This window comes from Apus apus, chromosome 13, assembly GCF_020740795.1.
Source record: "Apus apus isolate bApuApu2 chromosome 13, bApuApu2.pri.cur, whole genome shotgun sequence".
Classification (NCBI taxonomy): domain Eukaryota; kingdom Metazoa; phylum Chordata; class Aves; order Apodiformes; family Apodidae; genus Apus; species Apus apus.
Window position 1 is genome coordinate 6,214,744 of NC_067294.1, and position 17,125 is coordinate 6,231,868.

Genomic DNA, 17,125 nt, shown 5'->3' on the forward strand with positions numbered 1-17,125 from the left:
TCCCTTTCAGCAGGATCTCGCCCCGGACATCAGGCTGGCGAGAGGGGAAGACGCAGGGGGTGTAGGTTTGCCATCAGGGTGGTGGGGGTAGGATGGGAGGGGGGGTACACCTTCAACAAGCCAGGGCTTTAATTTCCGTTGCTAGCCGGGGTGTCTTCCTAATTACATCCACAGGAATTTGTCAGCGTGGAGCCGTGCTGCAGTCCCGGTTGTGTTGCTCTCCTGCCCGCCGTTTGGCTGCTGTTGATTCTTGCTTCCTTGGCTATTTTCCTCTCGAATAAGTTATTGCTGCTGTAGGGAAGGTGTCCCATTGCTCAGGGCTAGAGAGGAGGGGAACGAAGGGGAAGTTTCTTGGGAAGCACTCCCATTGTGCTCGGAAAGAAAGTGGCTCAGTGTCCTCCTAATGCATCTCATTTCCCCTCTGCCCTCTCTCCCCTGCTAGGACTCGCCAGATCTTGTGAGTTTCTTGCTGCATTAATTTACTAAACTAAAAAAAAAAAAGGGGGGGGGGGGGAGAGGTGGAGAAGAGGGAAGGCAGAGGGGAGGGGGTAACTCAGCCTCTCTACCATCCCAAGGCCCTCCTCTTAGCTGTGCTCATTGGTCTGGGGCTGAAAAAACTACTCTGGGACGTGGTTGGATAAACGCATGTTGTTCAGCAGAAGCTGTTAACCTCTCAAGCGCTGATACGTTTTGGTTGGTTTCAATTATTTTTTAACCCGAATCCTTGTCTTTTTAAGAAGTCCCTGAAATTGTCTCCCTTGACAGGGCACACGAAACATGACTTAAGTCTTCATCTCGTGGAAGATCTGTTTGGCTATCGGTTGCTACGTGTTGCTCTTGGCTTTTAAGGAACATCTCTGTTGGGTTTTTTGTTTGTGGTTTTTTTTAATTATTTTTTTAAATTTGGTTGTGTGGTTTGTGTTTGATTTTCTTTCGCTCCTTCTCTCTGTTTTACTTGATGGTTTTTCTCATTTGGTTTTGCAAAGAGATTGGCCACACACCAGAGCCATCAAGGCCAGGGCAGGTAAGGAGAATTTAGCAGTTTCTTATGGCAGCTCTGGCTGTTCTTGCAGGGTGTGGAGTGTGGTGGGTGGGGAGGAATGGGCTTCTTAGTCACTTTGTCAGAGTGTCAGTCTGCTTGGCTTCTCAACTTCTGAGAATTGAAATTTAAACTTAGACCTTCTAAAGAGTCTGGGATTTCTTTCTGCTCTCTTGTCTTGGTGTAATGAAATTTTTATTCTTTAAGTTCTGTTTTGTTTACTTGCTCTGTGCTTTGCAAACCACCCCATGGCAAAAAGACTGGCTTTTAACCCCTTTTTAGCTGTGTTAAATCTGCTCTAATACTCATCCCATCCCGTGTTAGGAGGGTGGAGGTGGAATGGACTGCTTGCTCCACCACTACTGCAACCCCCCAGGCTTGGAAGTAACCAAGTTGTTCTTCTCACTTTGGGTTGTATTTCAAAGTACCTTCCTGCCATATAAAATTCACCTATCTCCTGATGTCCTGTCTTCATTTAAAACATGTTTACTTAGTTAAGCAGACAGAAATATCCTTTGGATTATCATTCAAAAGAAAAAGGAAGAAAGAGCTGATTGGCTTCTAGCCATTGATACAGAAGGAGTTTAATCTGATTTACTCCAGCTGCTGCATCTTAATGTCTGGGTCGATGAATGACAGGCTCTGATTTCAACTCATAGAGACTCCTGGGGATTCTGTTCCATGCAGCATTTCCTGCCTGCTCGCTTTACTTTCTCTCCTGATACTTATCCCCACATGGATGTGCCACTGTCACTGTGTTTTTCCAGCCCCCAGTGTGCTGACAGACCAGAGGAGGAGCTCTAGACTGGGAGTGTTAACAGGACCAGCACAGCAGGTGAAAAATGGTGTTTCCCTGCATTTTTACTGGGAAACAGGACAAAGAGTAGGAGGCAGATTAATCTCTTGGCATCTCTGGGTTAAATCTAGAAGCTAGTGAGCCTTCTGGTTCTCTTGGAAATGGGTTCTGTGATGTCTCCCTTGGTTGTAAGTTTGATCGTCTTTATACTGAATGAATCTGGACATGTCTCCCTCTGTCCCCACTTGCTCTCCTTGGGCTAGGGAAGCAGGGTGGCTGTGCATAAGATGGAGAAATCAGATAAATCGATGTGTATGTGATATACGGAAGCTTCACAGCAGTTTCTGTCAAGGGTCTCAAAACTCTTTTTTTCCAAGGAAATAAATTACCTGCTTTGCTGTCACCTATTGTGTTGATAATGGTCACAGAATGATTTGTGTGGGCCTGGGAACTCTTCTGCTGGTCTTCAAACGTTTTTTTACTGGAGAGAAACAAGAGCTTTATTTACTCTGGTGTCTGGGGAAACAGAGGCAAATCCAGGTTCAGAGCAGGTCTAGGCATCAAGATGCTCTTTTATCTTCTCTGAGTGCCAAGGCAGTTGTTCCTCGCTTGTCTTGGTACAGTCTTTGGTACAGTATGTGCTGCTTGTCTGTGTCACACCTGGGGCACCTCCAGATCCTTAGAGTTCCCATCCTCTGGCTTAACCCAGGTGATTCAAGAAACAGCGAACCAGCCCTCACTGAAACCCATCTGTAGGTTATCTTTGGTGAAATCACCCACGTAGGTTCTGTGCAATGCCTGTTTTTTAGTTTCCTTTTGCTCTACAAGAAGCTAAGGGCAGATAAACTAGAAATTGCATCTGGAGATCTAATAATAGCTGGAAGTCAATTTTATCACCTTTACTATAAGTAACCTTTGTCATCAGGTACTGGTTGGCAGAACTCCTCTCCCTGGAACTCTCCTGGTATGCTCTTAGATTGGATTTTAGATCTCTGCTTGATTTTGTTGCAGTGTTTTGTGATGATTTTTTTTTTGGGGGGGAGGGATTACTTGCCAGGTCTCTCATTTTTTTTTAAGCAGAATCCAAATGCTTTTTAAAATAATTTGTCTTTCTTTGGTGGCACTTGTACAAATGAGAATTGAAGGTAACTTATCATGGTGTCAAATGAAGCTCTTAAAATCAAAATTACCTGCTGTGTGTTCACATTGTTACTGTTTTTATTAGTTTGTTTCAAAGTAGATGAGTCTTGTAAAACTTGTTGTAAATGAAAATGTCTGGGAAGCTTCTGTGCCATATTTCTGGGCTGTGAGTGATGGATTCTGTTCAACATAAGACACCACAAAAATGGATGTTGCAGAGTATCTGTTCGAGTAAGATCAAGTTGGAGTAGGATAAAATGTTTTCTCATTGAAGAGGTCAGTATTTACATCTAAACTCTGAGGAGCAGGTCAATATTTTAAAAGTTGTGGAGATGGTGAATTATCACTGGACCAACAACCAACACATGGGATCTAATTCTGTCTAGGTCTAGGCTTAGCTTGATGGAAAAGAAGTTGCTGGAGCTGAAGGATCTGGGTTGAGAAACCCTTTTTCTGTGACAAAGTGCTAGATGTTGACTTTCTTTTCATGGTAGTCTCATTACTGTCTTAGCAGATTAATTTGTTTTTTGTCCTTCCTTGTGGTGATTCAAACCATTCAGTTAGAACTGATGGCTGAGGACTCTGCAATGAGTGATTTTTTTTCTGTTTCCATGCACTTGTTATTCAGTGGTTTAGATAGATGGGCAACTGGTTTTCATTTTTCAGACATCATTAGCTTCTGATGTTTTCTATAAAGGATCTTAATCTTCAGTGATATCATGGTTGGCTATTCTACAAATGCTGATTACCAGAACAAAACTATAATAAAGAATGGGTCATTAGATGGCTGGTGGGATGAGATGCAGCTGTGGAAGGAATGAAGACTGAGATAAGGCAAAGTTTGTGAAGTAACACTTCTGTCTTGAGCTCTCTGGACATGAGGGCTATCAAAGGTGGAGGCGATTCTTGCAAAGACAAGAAAAGATTGTGACCTTGAAGGGTACATGCATGCTTTGATTCTTCAAGAAGGAGGAGCTGCTGTTTGTGGGTGGATATTGTATCCCCGGTGCTGAAACACGGAACTGCCACACAATCCCCTGAAAGTCAAAGACATATAGACTAAACAATGGGATGAATTGAATTAGTGGCTTATTGTATAAGGCAATTGTACAACACAACATGTCCTGGCCCATCTTCTCTCCCAAAAGCTCAGTCACCATATGTGAAGCTTTCCAAATTCTACTCTTGGTAGAGTGGCAGGTAATAAATTAATTACCAGTCAAAGGCTGTGTCTGATCCAGAACAGTTACTGAAATGCACTTGTAACTGTAAGTCTCTGCTTCAATGTGTCTTGATTCCCTGCATAGCAGGAGCAGATCAGACCTTTTGGTAGGAAGGCTCAAATCTGGTTTCTCCAGGAATGCATCAGGAGCCATGGGAAACATAAGGATTTTTAAAAAGCATCATGATTTTAATTTCTTTTTAGCGCCCAACTGAGATTTGGAGACACTTGCAGAAAAAGGTGTGCATGAGGAGTAACGTGCTCTGATGTGTCTGTCAGTGGGTACAAGCCCTTTATGGCTGGGGGGGGGGGGGGGCGGAATCTACTCTCTAACCATGGCCTTTTCTTTCTTCATTCTTTTTTCCAGCTGTGAGTCAGGGAATATTTGCTCCTTTGGTTTCCTTCATGTGTGGTTCTGCCCTTATCCTTTCCCTTTGAAAGATTGATTTTCTTCACAGAGAAGGAATTCACTTGCATTCTTTAATGTTCCTTGTAGTCTGTGAGTTAGTTTTGGTTTTGATATTTGATAATGTTGCTTAAAGACAAGGGAAACCCAAAAGGTCTTGAAAATCTCTCTGTGGTTAGATGAATGTGCACCATGTGCTAAAAATTAACCTAAAGCCTCAATCACAACTACAAACTGATTTTGTCCTTGATGTGTTTTTTACGTGTGAATTGTATAGTGGGCAGAGCCAGTTTTAGTTTCTTTTGCTTACCTTTTTGAAATGGAAGTTCTGATAATACATTCATATATGGGGGTAAACTCCTTCAAGCTGAACACGCGCACACACACACTGCCTTCCTTCCCCAAATAAATTACAGAATTTTCAGTGAAGAAGTGTCTGGCATAGCAGGAAAGTACACTCAGCGTATCTTGGGAATACTAAATCCATTATTGTCAGTTTGTTCTTTGGAGAATGGCTAATGAGGAAACAGTGCCCCAAGAACTTGGATTGTGCTTCCTAAGACAGAGATTCAAATTGCTACAGCAGCACTGCTTGCCTTTTGACACTGAATAAATGAAAAATAAATTATAAATTAAGTTCAGGGAATTTTACAAAGGATTCTATAAAGCAAATTCCTACTCAGTTAATTTCCAGGTGTAGGAAGCTATTTCTGTGCAAGATGAGTCAACTAAATAAAATTTTCTTAGAAACTTAAGAATCTGGGACACCTTTTAAAAATAATTCCTGGTAAAATGACACCATAAAATATTCCTGCCAGGTTTTGTAAAGTTAAGTGTTTATCCAAGATTTTTTACTGATGAAAGAGAATTCACTGGAATTAATGTAGAGCTTCATCTTATCTATATTTCAAAAACTATGTTTAAAATTTAACTCTGAAGTTTTGATAAATCCTGTTTTGATATTCAGTGGATCTGTGGAAAATAACCACTGGAGTTTTGCATAGGAAATTCAGCAGAACTTGCAGACTAAGGTCAGAATGCCTCTAGGGATGGAGCTGAGGGATTTGTGGTGTAGGTGATTGATATTTCAGCCCCAATCTCACTGTTGGTGGTCTTCTGCCCCATTTGCTTAAGAAGGACAGGTCTAGCCATAGAAATAGCACTTGTCTTAGGAAGAGTAACAAAGCTGAATTTGTTCAGTACTCTGGAGCTTATCGGTTATGAAATGCTCCATCATGCATGGTGTATCCTTATAAAATTATCTCTTGTTTTCATAAGGACCCCTCCTCAGTAGCTACACCCTGGGTGAGGAATGCTGAGAGGCATGAAACTCTGAGGCACGTTACTGGCAATGTGAGCTCTTGATGGGATGACCCAAAGCTGAAGATACAAAGCAGATGAAAAACACCTTTCAGGGGCCAGGCAACTATCAACAAACTACTTTATTTTTTCTAAAAAAACCAAACAAACAACAAACTTTTAAGCTGGAGGAGAGCTTACCTTGATGCTTTGAGCCGGGAAAGGCTTTTGCAGCCATGCACACCCACATCCACCCACACAAGATGTGCTGTTGCTATATAGAATATTTGTGTTCTCATAAATCTGACTAACTGTCAAGTAGAAGTGTCCTGTACAGAACTGCTGAGGTCTCTATATCTCCCTCCTTCCCTACAGCCTGGCCATGTACCCATTTGAAGTGCCCATATGGTGCATCTACATTTACTGTCCATTCCTACCAGCACACAAAGGACATACCTACACTGGATGCTGAATGTCTTAAATATGAAGATTCATGCCCTAAGTTTTTCTCTGCAAAAATAGCAGTATATATATTCTCCTTGACCTTCATACCCTGGGCAATACACTTCTTGACAAGTAGATTAGGGGCTGTATTGATTTCTCATGGCTGGAAATGCAGCCCCCATGAGTGTAGTGATCCAATCTGTGATGATAGACTCTTTGGAAGTGGTGAGAAGCCCCGTGCTAGGATGACTTAATGACAGACAATACATTTGCAGAAAGCCAGGTGAAGTGCTTGCTGAGTGCAGCACTTAGGTCTTCCTGACCTGAAGGTGTGTGTGCCTCCTGCCCCTGCTGCATGGATCAGGTTAAGGCAGTAACCCCTAAAGAAGAAGAAATAAAGAAGAATGGATGGTTGTTTTCCCCCTAGCTGTGCTGATCTATTAATAAATCTCCACGTCTCATACGTCATAGGATGACACTTGAGCTGTAGTCGTGCTGCTTGTCATTGTTATAATTTATGTAGTGTTATGTAGTAAGAAAGCAGCATGAATCTTATAGCCCTGGAGAAAGTACACTACTACTTCCATTAGAAGCTTGATTTGTAGGTCAGAAGTTAATTATTTTCTGACCTGCACGGAATAATTACCAGGCAATCCCAGAGAACCCAGAACTACTATTTCTTTCAAAGATCTTGACTAATAAAAATTTTGTTCTGCTACTGTGTGAATTAAAAGAGAAGCCAAAGTTGCTTTTATAGCTGATCTCGCCAGACCTTTTCAGGTGCTGAGCGTCGTGCAGTTGTTGGAAATATTATCTCAGCTTTTAGTTTTCTGAAGCCCATTGCTCCTGCCTTAGCAGCCCTCAAATGCTGCAGGAAACAGAACTTTTCTATCCTGTGCCTTACCTGGTGAAAAGAGAAACCATCTGTTTATTTTGAAGTCGGCAGGGACCAGATTTTGAGGGATGCTTATACAGAGGTAGAAGCACACAGGGCAGAACTCGAGCTATTAGCATCACTCTCTTCATTCCTGTTGTCATGGATTAAAAAAGCCCCAAAAACAAGCAAAAAAAGAAGAGGGGAAATAAATATGTTGCACACTTTCATTGTTTCATTTGTCTTGTGAATTCAGTGACCCTGCAGTGTCCATGTTCTCAGACTTCCTCCCACATGCTCCAACTCACTCATAGGACCAAGCAGTGCAATTTATCTTCTGGAGTGAGAGACAAGTTGCAGTTGGCTTCTTTTTCTTCATTTTTTTTTAAGTCTTTTGGCAGTGCAAATATTTGCATGTCAGACATCTAAATGATAAAAAGAAACCCTGTAGGATCTCTCTCCTTTTTAATGAATAAAAAAAGGTCTGATCCTCTATCTGCTTTAATTAAGCATTTTGACTGAAGGGAGGTACAGAGCTGCTCTTGTTAATGATTTGGTTTCCAGTGCACTACCAAGAAATGATATCAGGAGTGATTTTTCCCATTGCATTAACAAATGAAAGAGCTTTTCTCCCATCTGAGATGCCTTCAGGATTGATAGCACTGTTGAGTATTCCCAGGGACCTCTCTCTGGTAGAATGTTTCTTGCCTCAGTGTCACTGTCCTCTTGAATTGTCCAAGTTAGTAGATGCCCTTTGAGGCTCTTTTACTCATGAGGGTTGGCAGCTCTGGATGCTGCACTGTCATTCAACCAGCCCTTCCCTAGAGGGGCAAGCAGTGATCTTTGCCATTAATGCATGGAATTTTGCTGTTAATGAACGGAACTTCTTGACTTTCCTAAGTTACTAGTGATTAATGAGCTTTTTCTTGGATGGTGATTGTCCCTAGAGGAGTATGTTGGACAAGGATGCTGAACCTCCTAGATGACAATTCTTTTTGCCTCAACTGCAAGATTTTTTTTTTCTACCAGAATCAAAATTCTCTTCACTCCTCAAAATATTGAAGGACTGGTGGGTTCTAATGAGTCTTAAGGCAGATAGTTTCCCTGTCTACATTCAGCTAAATGCAAATGCACTGAAGTGCCACTGCTTACAAGTTTTGCAGTGTTGTTCTGATGCTGCCTTTGCCTGCTGCATGTCTGGCAAAGACCAAAGTTGCAAAACCTTTGCAAACTCCTGCTAAGCATCAGTGGCCTGTATTTATGAAAAGGAATGGAAGCATAAAATCCAGGATGTAAACAGAATGGATTTTTTTTTTTTTGTAAAAATATGCTAGCTCTGATTTTTTTTTTCCTTTTTTCCCAAGCATCAATACAGTTCTTTATGGTAAAAATTGGAGTGTTATCATGCATTTCCTTTCAAGACCTCAGAGAAAAGAAATTGCAGCTCATTCATGATATTGCAACATGCCAGCATTTTTCTTTTATATAGCTTTCCCTCCCTGTGAAAATAGTTCTCTCCCAAGGTGATTGAACTGGACAAAAGTGATTGATGTAGGCTGTGCAGAAAGAAAAGGCTTTGTTAGGTTTCAGAGAAGACATGGGACACCGAGAGTAAGAAACAGCTTGGCTGAGACCAATCCTCTCATTAAATCTCCATGCCAGAAGTGGCCTCACTTTGCATTTACTGCTTGATTACTGAATCTGTGAAGCTGTTGTCTGGAAACAAAAGGCAGTAAATCAAATCAACAGGCATCTTTGGGAACCACAGAAGCTTGTGATGTTGCGCTCTTCTTTGGTTCATTGTCTGAAAGGAGCAGAGGCTAAAACCTGTCCATGCACGTTTCTCTTTGCATGTGGAAGTGCAAATATAACTCAACTTTTTAACTTGTCATGGAATGTGTCATGACCTAGGAGAGACTCCTCTTAGTGAAAAGAGACCTCCCCAGGTCCTCCCAGATAACTTATTCATGGGAAAATCAGCCCGTTCAACTGGTGGAGAGTTTTACTTGAAAGATTTGTGGTGTTGTTTGGTTTTTTTTTAATTGAGCCATCTTGTGCTGTGACAGGAAGAGTAGAGCAAGGAGTAGCTCTGGTTTGAAGCAGTCTAATTCACTGTTATGGAGAAACAATTGTGGTGACTATCACCTGACTTCTGTGAGGACAAATCATTGGCGACATTTCTGATGTCACACTCTTCCTTTTATTTTAAGTGGAAGAACTCTGTCAAAGGGCCAGAACTTAGGTGTTGGATTGAATATTTGAGAGCTTTATTAAATGGACACTAGCTCTTCTAATGCACTTGTCTTGGCATTTGAGAGCTGAGTGAATTGTCTGCAAAAGAATAACTGAAATATTCTAACATAGATATATACACAAACTTAAATAACAGTGTATTTCATTGTTTCTATATATGTATATAATATCTGCACGGGCTTTCCGGATAGAAAAACTGAGCTGAAGCCATAACCCATTTTGTGTTTCTGATGTGTTGTTAAAACCTGGCATAGCTTCACAGCTCCCACCCCCTTGGTAGCATGGTATGGAATACAGAGAGATCATCACACTGTGTGTGGTGTGGTATGTAACCCAGAGAGCAGTTCTGTATGTAGAAACATTTCTGCAGGTTTGGTAGAAATTTCTTCTTTCTAACCCTCCTCCAAGAATGGTGGACATTTCTTCCTTTCCAGAAAGGTCTTCTGTTGTACCTCCAAGCTATCCTGGAGTCTCTCACAGGGAAAGTGCTTGCAAATCTCAGGATGTGTGTGTTCCACCTCAAGGACATGTGTATTTATTCCCAGAGAGATTCTAGAACTTCCAAAGTCTCTTTCTCCCACATAAGGGCCAGCTGTCTCTTCAGAAAACCTTTAGAACTTCTGGACTTCTAAACTAGAAAACATACCTGAATCAGTGCCTGCTGGATTGCAGCAGCCCTGCTTGTTGAATTTCTTTGGGCAACTACTGGGATAAAGAATTTGGATTTGAACCTCTTCGTGGATTCCAAGGGTATGAGAGTACTAACTTAATCCCTACATTAAAATAGTCCTCAGATCCTGGAGACGAGCAGCTTCTCATTTAACTGACATCCCTGGCAAATCCAGGAAATTCTAGAAAGTTCTCTAGCTAGTCTCAACATTCCAGAAAGTTTGAAAAGTTTCAGATTTTAGTGCTTGAAGGCTGTGCAGGAATTACAACAGCTGGGTGTGTTTTTGTTGTCCTGTGAACTCCCAAGCAGCTAATTCCAATTGAGCAGAAATTTGTGAGCACTTCTATGAGCTTATGGGAACTGAGGTTTTCCAAGGACTCATAACTTGGCTGAAGTTGGACAGGTCTCCCTGGGAAGTGTAAGAGGCCCATATCTCAGCCCTACTGAACATTCCCTCAGAATTACAGGGAGCAGGTTAGTGTCTATATAAGTGATACAGAGGAATGTTTTTTTAGCATCACTAAAACAACATTTTCCTCTGAAAATCTGCACTGTTTTGGTGAAAAGCTAAAGAGAGACAGCAATAAACCACTGAGGGTGTTACCATGGACTTCAGGCAGTCTGAAGTATAGGCTTTGCTCCTGGCACTGGGTAATATGATGTATTGTCTGGTAAATTCCAGATAGCATTACATCAGCTATGTACAGAGGGTGTGTCTGTACTTCTGTATAAAACCTGAGACCTCTGGGACCTTGTCTGTTAAACAGTTTGTTGGCCCAATAAAATGGCTCACGTGGCAGTGCTGTACATCAGGAATCAATACAGCTGCACTTTCCTTACCTTAGCAGAAGGGAAAGCTCAAGGGTCTGATTAAGTTCTCTTTGCTGAAGAAGCTGCTGCATCTCAAAACATTTTAAATAAATGCCATGTGTTTACAGGTAGTTCTGCATTTAATTCAATTTTATAGAGGGTTTGCTGTACACTAAATAAATGCATGACAACTATAAATAACTTGTTCATATGCATTTTATTTCATAGATTGGAAACCTCATTATGGCACTGTTTTTTAATTAGCATGTTTCTCACTAAGCAACATCCCCTCAACCCCAAAGAAATGGAGAAAGAGTCTGTTGATTTATGCTGCCCAGTAACTTTGTCATTTGTGATTCCCAATTACTATTCCCATAGGAGGAGCAGGAGGAAGGAGAAAAGGGGAACCTGCCTTGTAGGTAAAATGGGATTTAATAATCAGTTTAATTCACAATCTCCAGCTCTTCAAAGGAGTTGCTAATAAGTGTTTGTCTTCTCTTTCCCTCCCACTCCTTTTCCCCTAGAGCTACTGAAAGGCACAAACAGCACTGATCACAGAAGCAAAATTGTAAAGGAGAGAAGAAATCCCCAGTGGAAACTCTTTAATCTGCCTCTGGAAAGGGCAATTTGTGTTAATAGGACAAAACTGTAACGTTAATATTAATTACAGGGGCTGGGGGAGGAGCAGGGATGGAAGAGGAGGACAGACTGGAGGGAAAGATCTGATAAACGGAGCAGCCAGATGAGACCTGCCCCCAGTCAGTAAGGGGGAAGGGACTTATCTGGACCTTATACTAGTGGAATTCTGGCAGCAGAAAAGCTTCCTATGTTGCAGACAGACTGAGTTTCTCTGTGTATTCCTGATGGGGATGTCAGAAATGGCTGGCAAAGAGCATCACAGGGACAGAGCAAAGTTGGAGGAATGAGGCTGAGTGTAGCAGTCACTTATCTCATGCTCGTTTCTTGCATGCTTGAATTAACACAGATCAGTTTCAGCTCTTGCTTCTGCTGCTCGTGTGAACCCTGCATTTGGTTCCCGTGTGATAAAAAGATGGTAGGAGAATTAATTTCCAGAAAGGGACACCAAGGCAGGCAGCAGGATGCCTGGTGTTGGGCAGATTAATGTGAGAAGGTTTCCTAACAGATTTTCAGTATCTGTTACAGATAAGCAATTTTTTTTTTTTCAGAAAAACCCCAACAAAAAATACCCAGATAAATACCCCTTTGCCAATGAAGCATCTTGTTGATGTTCCATTATAAGCAGGATGAACACGAGCTGGTTTTCATCTGACCTTTAAATCACCTCCATTTTATCAGTTCCATTTTATCAGCAGCTCTTTAGAGAATGAGTCCTTGTTGGAATGAATAGATTCCCTCATTGCAGGGATCTGACACAAGGCTGTGAATAGGCCAGCCAGAGTGTGTTTTTCCAGATGAGACAACATCTGGAGCAGACAAATATGCTGGTGTATAGGAAGGATGCTTAGCAGGGTTGCGTTTTGCCCTGATTTTGCCTGTACTCCTCATAGAAGAAAGTTCACTACAGGCAGATAGTGACAGAGGCATAAAATCCTAATTCTTTCTTCTCAACTGCAAACCTGTGAGGACAGAATATGGACTCTTTCCTTAGTGTCCAAGGATGAAAGAAAATAACTTCTTAAATTCTGGAGATAGAAATAAAATAACCAGATCTGTGAAAAGGCTGGGTCTGGGGATTGGTGGGGGATGACACTGGGGGTTTTGTTTTCTATGCTGCCTAGTGCTGACAGGCTTCTTTCATACCTACCAGGGCTGACTTCTGCAGTAAAGGTGGGTGGGTGGGTGTGGGAGGAAAGGCAGCAGCCAGGTGTAACCCTTGCAGTGAATTGGTCTCCTGGAGAGGAGCATGGAGCGTGCAGGGGCTCTCTTCCTCTCAAGCTTTGATCTACCTCTTGTTGACAACATTTTTGGGGGGCATAAACAACACCCAGGAAACACTGAGGTATTTCCACTACCCTCATGCAGCAATTCAGATCCAAGCTGTGGTGGTAAATGCGATTTTAATTTCACAGAGAGATTGAGCCCAGGGGATGAAACGATGCAGAGGAGTCTGCAAGGACCAAACCTTCTGGCCTGGCCACAGTGGAGCTGAGGAGACATTCTGTATTTGTGCCAGTGTTCAATTTCAGTGGTCTTGGAGGAGACAGCTCTTGGGACCTGTATGATACCAAAAGGATTTGAGTCTGGCATGGGTTTCCAGCAGAAAGTTGCTTTGTATTTCTTTGAATGCTTTTCCTGACTAACCTTTTGTTGTGTGATTAATCACTCATGTATGTGTGGAGAGATGTTTGCTTTTTTTATCTAGATTGACATTTGTCATATCAGTTCCTGGCAGCCTCATCTGTGTAAAAGCAAAACTTTTTTCAGTTGTACTATTGCAGAACTTTGGAGTGAATCATGGCCATAATGCCATGTATTTTCTTTCACAGTCAGTTTTAGATTGATCCATATATATTTAAATAGCAGGATGTCACCTCCCTGGTTGACCCTCCCACCTTGGATCACCTTAGAGCTGCTTTAAACAATGCTACTCCTGTGTTTTTAGATGAGGATGGAGTTTTATAATGGAGAAATATCCTGTTGATAGTAGTTAACCTCCATGTTTTAAAAAAATAGACCCATTTCATCTTCTAATTTAATGATAAATTGCAGCAATTCATCAGGGAAAGGTTTATTAGTAGAGAGGATAACAAATGGGCTGCACAGAGATAGAAGAAAATAGTTTTCTCAAATAAGGGGCTTAGGGAAAAAAATGCAGGGTGTGAAATCAGAACTTAAGTTTTCAGAATCACTATTATCTCTCTGTACCCCACACATCACCACAAGGACCTTCTCTCCTTGTCTCAGACTTGCTTCTTTAGGTTATATTTAAATGATAAAGAATCCAAGAATATAAATATCTAGAGATTCCCTGGATGCTCCTCAGGTGAAAATATTCTGAATATATTCTGAGGGGAACTGAAATAATCTATGAATTCAGGTTGAATTTATGGAGTTGTCTCTGACAAAACTTCCAACTGCAAGTTGAAAAATACAATATACTTAATTTTTCTTATGGAAAATGAAATCTGGAATTCCAGGGCCTGGTATTCACTTTGTGCAGAGAGTGCAGACAAAGTCACCTGGGTAGTGATTTCCCTCAAGTACCTTGAAGTGGGGTTTTCCTTAGACTCAAGTTAATAGTAACTTGTCAAATATTACATCTATCCCTGGAAATGCTGATTTAAATTTTCTGGGGACAAAAACTGGGGGTGAGATATTCACAAAGTCACTGACAAAATCCTTGTGGTTAGGAAACTTTGGTTAGGTGTGAAGAGACAGTTATTATTTCTCTATGTGAAGGGGGGGAAAACTGAATCTTTCCCCTTCTTTTCTGGCAGAGATGCTGCTGAACAAGGGTCAGACAGAAGCTGTTAATCTTTTGAGAACATCTACTCCTTCAAGTCCTTTGCTTCCCTCAAGAGAGACTGAGGTGGAAGGTTTTTCTTGTAGGCCACTTGAAAGATTTTTATTTTCCAGAGAAATGACATGCTTTAAAGTTTTGTTTTGGTGAACAAATTAGCTAAGTTTTGATAGTATTTGTGTGCCTTTTCCTCTTTGGGCCAGCAGCTAAACTAGTAACCCAGCACTGATCTGCTTCCTAAGTTCCCTGCTCTGACCCAGCAGGCTGACAATAGTCCAGCAATTCTATCTGCCACACTTGTGAACTGATGAGTGATCCTCCTGATGCTGGTTAACAAATGGTTATTAATCATGCTTGCTTTCCCTCTCCTTTGAGGGAAAAGGTTGGGAGGTGCAGTACTCTGCTTCTCTTTCCCTCAGAGGAGGTGAGGAGATGGGTCAGGGAGAGGCATCTGGGGGGTGGGAAAGCTGCCGGTGGATGTGGTGCTATTTAAGGAAACACAGATTAGAAGAGAGGAGGGAGAGGGAAAATCCCTCTATTAACGAACTCATTAGTGCTGGGAAAAGTCAAACCAAATTGCTCTTCAGAAAAGCACTGTGTAGCTGGATTTATTATTCTCTGTAATTAGGGCCAAAACAGGATGGAGTGTGGTACAAGCAGGGGCTGAGAGAGAAGAAGTGGTCTGTTCAAAGCCTCATTACTCAAGGTGAGATGTGACATTGCACCAAAGGGGGAATAACATCACAATGCTGTTAGCTCACCTAAAGAGCCTGTCCTTTCCTTGCAGGCTGTCAGAAACACTGGGAGGGAGAAGGTTTAAGGGGATTTGAGCGTGACAGATGAGAGGTAGGACGCCTGGATGTGTTTGTACACTGCCACTTACACTGCACCTGGACCTGCACTGCTGAGCTGTATATACATCTTCATTGAGCCATGTGGATCTAGCAGCAACACTAGTTCAGGCAACCATTTCCAGGCTGGTAGAGGTCAGAGAGGGGCGTCCTCAGTGAAAAAAAGTGTCTTAGGTGGAAGTGATCCTAAGCCTCGGCTGCTGTTGGATATTGTATTACTTTCAAGGGAGGTTCTTCCCTGTTGGACTTGCCCTGTAGGCAAGTGCTTAGTGCCCTGTGGTCACTGCCTGGGTACAGAGCAGCAACGGGGGGAGCAGAACCTCCCAGAGCAGGGAAGGTGCTTTTGGGCTTCGTCAGCCCGAGCTGAGGGGTCCTGGCTGAGCTGCCAACAAAGTCATCTTTTGCAGAAACTGATGCAAGAGAGAGAAAAACAGGTCCCCCAGGGAAAACTGCTGTGAAGTCGCATGCCCAGGAGAGTCTCTGAAGACTGCACGAGTTGCACAGGCTTTTGTCTTTGCCTCTTCAAACACAGCCGCCTGGAGGGGTTTTCTTTGAAAAAGGCTTTCTGGTGCGTTTCTTTCAAGTGGCGGGAGGTGTCTGGTTGAGCCGCAGGTGGCCCGACTGGAGCCTGAGCTGAGCCTGTTTGTAGGAGCTGGGCAATGTGAAACTCCCCGAGTAGAGAGGAAACATCAGAGACACTTCAGGCTTATCTGTGCCAGGGTGTGTCCCCGTCTTCAAAACCACAGTATAAATTTAAACAGTTTTTGTCAAAGAAGTATAAGCCTCTCTGTGAAGAGTCACAGCTGGCTTTAAGAGGGACTTTAAAAAAAATGTAAATTATTGATCATAGTATAATCAGCTTAGTTTAGTTGAAGTCTTCTTGAGTTTAGCAGTGTCTGTTTAAAATGTATTTAAAGTAAATAAGGCAGTGAAACTTAAGCTGCTGTCACTCCTCTCCTGTGCCTCCCATCAGCGTGGAGTTGTACTCTTCATCTTGCAGATCCAGCTCACACTGCTCTTCCAGGGAAATTTCTAACCATGCCTTCCATGTTTACTTTTAAGAAGCTTACTGCTCCACAGAGAAGATCCTACAGTTGTTGTGAGCCAAGGGAATGTCTCAACAGTATCAGAAATGGATGCTTGTGGGAGACTTGGAAGAAGAGGGGCAAGAGTTTCCAGTGGTTTGTGACTCAGCAGCTGCTCAAACTAGGCATAGCACCTCTCTCTTCCCCTTTGTTTGGGGGAAAGAGGACGTTACATTTGAGCCAGGTGACAGGGCCCCCAGAGATGATGCTGTTGAAGTGCAGGCTGCAGATAAATCAGTGATGTGCAGTCCCATACTTTGTTGCCCTGTTTTCAATTGGTTGCTGGGTATGTGAATTCTTTGTTTGAGGCTGAGTTCTGCACAGAAATGGGACAGCTGCTTCACTGTCCTCCTAGATGGTGTCAATGCTCCATACATTTCCCAATGGTGCTGTTTCTCTGGATATGTCTGTGCTACAGCACAGACAGCTTTAAATTGACTGCTTGGATCTTTGTAGCTGTCAGACATTTTGCAGCAGTTTGGCACTACTCTCCATGGTGCTGCATTAACAGGAGAGTTGCAGGCCAGCTTGGTTGTTCTGGTGCCATCTGAAGTGCCTCTGCTCTGTAGCAGATGGTAGGACAGGTTCCCTGGCTGCCAGGGCACAAGCTTTGGGGTAGGTTGGACTGTGTAACAAAACTATGCAGATATTATCCAAATTCCTGTGGGTCTGCATAGCTAATGTGGGTCATGGTAGCAACGAGATCCTCCCAGGCAGAAGTTATAGGTATGTCAGGGTCCTTTCAGAGTTCCCCTGCACATGTTTGAAGCTATCTCTTCGTCGTCCTCAGATGG

The 17,125-nt window shown here is 42.4% G+C and overlaps 1 long non-coding RNA gene across 1 annotated transcript in view; it reads left to right on the forward strand.

The window, feature by feature from the left end:
• The window catches only part of LOC127389956 (uncharacterized), a 185,828-nt gene that overhangs the window by 40,810 nt on the left and 127,893 nt on the right, over nucleotides 1–17,125 (forward strand). The gene's annotated exons all lie outside the window — the stretch shown is intronic.